Below are 6,177 nucleotides of genomic sequence, written 5' to 3'. Positions count from 1 at the left end.
AATTTTTATTTTGTTTTGAACAGTATTCTTTAGAAAATGACATTTTCAATTATGAATGTTGATATTATTGTAATTTTACATTACCTACACATAACAACGTTAACAGAAAGGGTGTTTTAATGGTCTTTTCATACTCCAATTCATATCAACTAACTGACATAAATTATTTATGTTCTCTCTACATAGTTCATGAAGGTTTATAGCGTAGAGCATCCAAGTTTGGTTACTTCTCCTTAAATGGCCAGTTTAGAAATAAATAATCTTATGGAATAGATTCTTCTCTGCTATTTTTGCTTATTTAATGTTAGGCAAGTTCGAATGCAGTTAATAAGATAAGATAATCCTTTATTGCCCACACATGGGGAAATTCCATTGTTGCAACACAGGTAGATACAGAGGAAAAGAACAGATAACTTATAGGAAGTTTAAAAAAACACTCTCAATAGAAGATCTCTTATAAACAAAAACTCTAATAGACAAAACCTCCCATTCCCCAACAAGGGATGAAGGGGGAAAATAAATAAAGAATAAATAAAAAAAAAAAAAAAAATATATATATATATATATACAATTACTTCATAATGATAGTATCTTCAAAGCAAACAGGCAGCTATGTACTACTATCAATTGGAGAGGCAGGTTAACTGTACTTTATGGACCTTGGCAGTATAACTAATGTTCAGGTTCAAAGATTTACTTGTGCGTGTCTTCAGAAAATACTTCAGATTATACTGTGTTGAGTAGGTTACACAAACACTGGCTCCTGCTCGTCTGAAGAAAATCATCACAGTCTAAATTTTGAAAATCATTCAACCCCTGCCTAAAGCCTAAACCCTGTGGATGTATTGTCCTCTTTGTGCAGAAATGCCTGAAGTTAAGTTGCAGCTGCTCCTGTGTCATTTTTATATTGCATCTTTTCGAGATAGTTTTTTGTCTTCATATACTTTTTTATAGGCTAAGTATTTTTTTAACTGGTATTTTTCTGTTGACTATTGCAGGATAAAGTACCAGTGTATCTGTACCCTGCAATCATTTTAAGTCTGTAGGCTACATTTATTGTCTCATGGGCTCTTTATTGTAACTTTTATCCATCGGAAAGCCAAGTGCAAAGACAAAAATGAAAGCAATTCTATTTAGTTGGAAAGGGGATTCTTCTTCTGGCTATAGCCATATAATAAAAATAGATACAAGGACAACGGCACATGTTTTTGCTAATAGCCTACAATTTGTATCTCGAGCGTTTCAATCAAACAAAGCCTTAGTTTCTTTTGCAACTTCAATGCGAGAAACCCATTAGCAAATCCATTATTATGGTTGGCAGAGACACAGGCAAATTGTTTTAGAAATTTAAAAAACTCCTTTTTGGGGGGAATTTGGAATTCAGCCAGTATCAGTCCTGGCTTAATCTTTCCAGTTTTGTCAAGAATTGGTTAGTTAAGTTGGTTAGTTAGTTAAGTTCAGAACCAGTTTTGACCTGGTGTAGTCCTGCATAGTACTGTGTTGACCTGGTGTTGTCCTACATAGTACTGTGTTGACCTGGTGTTGTCCTACATAGTACTGTGTTGAACTGGTGTTGTCCTACATAGTACCGTGTTGACCTGGTGTAGTCCTACATAGTACTGTGTTGACCTGGTGTTGTCCTATATAGTATTGTTTTGACCTGGTGTAGTCCTGCATAGTACTGTGTTGACCTGGTGTTGTCCTACATAGTATTGTTTTGACCTGGTGTAGTCCTGCATAGTACTGTGTTGGCCTGATGTAGTCCTACATAGTACTGTTTTGACCTGGTGTAGTCCTGCATAGTACTGTGTTGACCTGGTGTTGTCCTACATAGTACTGTGTTGACCTGGTGTAGTCCTACATAGTACTGTTTTGACCTGGTGTAGTCCTGCATAGTACTGTGTTGGCCTGATGTAGTCCTACATAGTACTGTTTTGACCTGGTGTAGTCCTGCATAGTACTGTTTTGACCTGGTGTAGTCCTGCATAGTACTGTGTTGACCTGGTGTAGTCCACCAACCACCACTGATTATAAGGAATATTCTAATGAACAATTAGGTCTATTATGACAAACCTACACAAATCCACACCGTGATGCCCAAGGCCCTATACATTATATGACTATTCACACTATAGGTCTGATCATTATCTGATATCTGCAGTTATCGGATTATCAAAATGTCATTCAAACTGAGTAATGTCAATTCTTTATTTTGACCTGGAAAAACAAGCAAAAGTAGATCTGTTTAATCTCTCCAGGTAAGTTCCACATCAACTGAAGTGAATATGTTTCACCACCAAGTATTCTTCAGTTCATCTGACAGAGAACTGGTGAGTCACTGCCCTAAATATCTGTCTGAGAAGATGAGGAAAGCAATTTGAACAAGTAGAGAACTGTCATCTTTACCTTTGTCACATTGAAATAATTACATTTTCTTTGGCTATCGTACAACGTATGATAGCCGTAAACATATTATGTACACTAGTTATTAGATTTCTGTGCATGTAAACACACACTAAAAATCTGAGCTAATACTTGGGTTATTTGATTATGATCTGATTCTTACTGGCCACCGCCATGAAAGAATCAGAATTACTTTTATTCATCACAGACATGAAACTGAACAGAAAAATTAATCTTAAGAAATCAAACTAAAGAAGCAAAAGTTAGGCAAAATATCAAGAACGAAATTGGTCTTTCAATATAAACAAAATGACTGGAGTAAGTTGAGCCACTTTTTGCATCAAAAACATAGTAAAATCTGAGTAAAATAAAACATTTCACATACATTCTAGGATGTTTCCTAACTGTCTACATAAAACCATTCTGAGACTCATAGTTTTAGAGAAACTTTCTCCAGGTTCCGGGTCTTGGGGTAAAGTAAACTGCCAGATTAAGCCTGACTTCTGGATCAAAATCAGCAGAACTTGTACTTACACATTTCAAAGTGTCCCATGTGGGATTTTAAACTGACAAATTAATATTATTATTATTTTAATACATTTGAACCCCAGAGTACCTTCTGAATATCTTCCTATATATTTCAACCCCATTAAGTTTCTTGGATAAATCTTGTTACATTATATTTTAGGAGAGAAAGTTACCTAAACTCTTGATATGTATACATTGTATATCTTGTTAAAATATTTTTTTTTTCTCTAAAACTTTTATTTAATTTTTTTTTCCTTTCCATTTTACCTAAATATTTTTGAACATGATTTAAGAACGCTTTCAATTTACCAGCATATATGTCATATTCTCAGTTTACCCCAGTCTTCCCTATACATTCAGGCCACATTTGACTTCAGGTCACACACAAAACCATCCTGGACCTGCAGTGTGAACGCATGTGGCGTCCAGAGCCGCGGCGGAGGAGGAGGGCGCGTCTGTGAACTTGGAGGGGGGCAGTGATACGGCACGCTCTGATTGGTCGGCTGCCCTGCGCTGGCGTGCGGCGTCAGTGCGCGCTGAGTGAGGAAGAAGCGGCGCAGAGCCAGAGCGCACGCAGATGCTGGAGGACTCTGCTCCAAATCAGACTCATCAGGACAGCAGCGCGCACGGGCAGCGAGGCCCCGACCTGTGGCACCCCCAAATTAACCAGGGATTTCATTACAGACTCCACTTGGCGACATGTTTCTGCTTTCTGTCCGCAGAGGTGAGCACACAGCTTTCTATTGTAGCATGCAAACGCGTGGGTTGCAAAACACAGCATTAGCATAAATATGTTCTAGTCCATCGTGCAGTTTTTTTTGCAGTAAGTAATTTTATGGTTGTTGTTTTTTTTTAAACGCATTGGTTGATATTTTCTTATTGCACTTTTAGTATTATAGTGGTAAATGGGCGTCCAGGAACGCTTTGCCAACCAATAACCTTCACATAGTAAATTTAGTTGGAACACATGGGCTAATCTAGAAGAGTAATATGTTCTAGTTATTATAAAAGATCAATTGAAATATAGTAGGTGGGTAATTACATATTCAACCAATAATAAGGAGTCAGATTTGGAAAGAAGAAGTAGGCCAAAAATATAAATCCATTAAAAGTCAAGTAGCCTATAGCTGAGTCCATTGAGCATTTTTTCTTTTTTCTCCCCTTTCTTTCTTCAAGGATATGGAATCAATAAAAGGCTTATTTTATGTCACGTTATCTTATGGATCAGGCTGTCCTAAAGTAGGTCTGAAGATGTTATAGTGTAGAAATATTAGGCTGAATAACCCAAGGATACACTAAAGGCCTGTGAGAATTGTTGCAATTTACACATTATTAATTGGGTTTTGAAATACTGATCTCAGAAAAAAGTGTAATATAAAGAATTTCATACTGATTCAAAACATGATTTCACTTGTCTTTCTGTTCGTGTTAAGACTTAATGCTAACTAGGCCTGATTAACGCTTAATAATTGCACGCACCTAATAATAGCAAGGCCTATTTAAAAATAAATTAAAATAAATTGTATTTTATGGCCTGTATGTGTTTCATCCATTCAGAAGCTGCATTAGATGATGTATTTAAATGAAATACAAATTAAGTTGTATTGTTTTTCTTATCAAATGTGAAAGAGAATAGGCTTCAGGCTGTGATCATGAAGCAGGCCTCATTCTCATCCTTTCCTCTCTCCACAATTAAAGTCTTGTTTGATTGTTTTAAATGTTGTTCAAGGTCTAAATCAAACTTTGACTTTTCTTAGAATACCCCAGCATCGCATCCTGCTGTAAGAGCGATTGTGAAGTCCGTTTCTGTCTTTGGTTATCTAGCTGTATGAGTCTATAACTGTCATAAAGCTAGATAACCGAATATAGAAATGACTTCAGCTGTAACCTCTAGTGTGCACGACATTTCAAAGATAAAAAGGTAAGACGGTTTTTAACTACGGTTTCAACACACATTTTTATACTCATGTTTATTTAATTACATTAGATAGGCCTATCTATTTCAACAGTATTGTCTTTACGATCGCAGATAATGTTCTGGAGTGGACAAAATTCTTGAGACTCAAAGTTAGTATAACACTTGGTGCTCTTATTTAAACTGGGAGTGAATCTTGGACCCTTTGGGACACATTGTGTCTTGCCTCAATAGGAAGGGCATGGTCATCCTGTAGACAACAGCTGAACTGTTCAACGTAGTCCTTAAGAGCTGTGCAGTGGCCACTCTTCTCCTGGAGCACGCCTCAAAAGCCTAAAGAGCACCGGAGTGAGATGAGTTTTCTTTCACTCTGCTAACTACTTACTGCTGCAGAGCTCGCTGTCAAACCAGGCTAATTGCTTCGTTTCACAGGGACATATTGGATATGTGAAAAGGCCAATGTCCCATTTTTATTCTTACTGTAATGGTAACAAAAGAACATGATATAATTTTACATGATTTCATTATACACAATATCCAAACTTTATTGTGAATGCTTTCTCAACTTATTTTACAGGCTTGACACACCAAGTTTAGGGGAAGGATGAAGCGACCATAGCTGCCATTTCTCCTTCCCTCCTCCTTTAATGCCATCTGCAGTGCCAACATCGTGTGCCAAGTGAGAGACAAAGGCCTTACCAACGTTTGAGTTTGGGCGCGCTCAGGAGCCATTTTGGGAGTTTCTGCAGCGACATGTAAAATGGCTGGATTGGCATAAGGTGAGCTGCATCCTGGGTTGTGCTGGGCAAAGACAGAGGTGTTGGATGGTCAATAGTGCGGGGCTGGGGGAGGGAGCAGAGCAAGAAGAACCAAGAGAGAAAAGTGTCCCATTTCCATCGCAGTTGCACATGGCCTCTCCCTTGTCCCCTCTATCTTCTGCTCCTGCTAATTAGCAGTTAAAGGCTGATGTGAGAGGGTGCTGCAGAGGGGGCTGGGAGCAAACAAAATTAATGAGCTGGCACCAGTTAAAGGAAAGCTGCCATCTTCTCTTGTCATGGTACTTCTTTACTGCTGCACCAGGAACAGGTGTAAACCCTCTTTTCTCCTGGTTTAGTTTGGAGATTCATTTATATATAACTAATTCAATTATTTTTAGTAGTATAATGAATTTCCTTAAATCGATAGTGAGATTTATCAATAATCCCAAATACTCTGTGGTCCGAGTGTAGCAACATTTTCTCTTCGGCTTTTAGGTATTATATTTGCATACGACACATTTAAACTACAAATCTACATTGGACACATTTAAACTTAAATGTAATAAGTGCCAG

At 37.6% G+C, this 6,177-nt stretch overlaps 1 long non-coding RNA gene across 1 annotated transcript; it reads left to right on the top strand.

Moving 5' to 3' along the window:
- The first annotated feature begins 3,514 nt into the window (after positions 1 to 3,514).
- LOC140349043 (uncharacterized) lies at positions 3,515 to 6,177 on the top strand. The gene is made up of 3 exons (XR_011924516.1): positions 3,515 to 3,655; positions 4,689 to 4,852; positions 5,424 to 6,177. It is a non-coding gene; the product is annotated as an uncharacterized lncRNA (long non-coding RNA).

Source organism: Eucyclogobius newberryi, unplaced genomic scaffold, assembly GCF_026437365.1.
Source record: "Eucyclogobius newberryi isolate DKJ021-1_F unplaced genomic scaffold, fEucNew1.0.hap1 SCAF_7, whole genome shotgun sequence".
Taxonomy (NCBI): Eukaryota; Metazoa; Chordata; class Actinopteri; order Gobiiformes; family Gobiidae; genus Eucyclogobius; species Eucyclogobius newberryi.
This window is presented reverse-complemented; position numbering and strand designations above follow the sequence as displayed.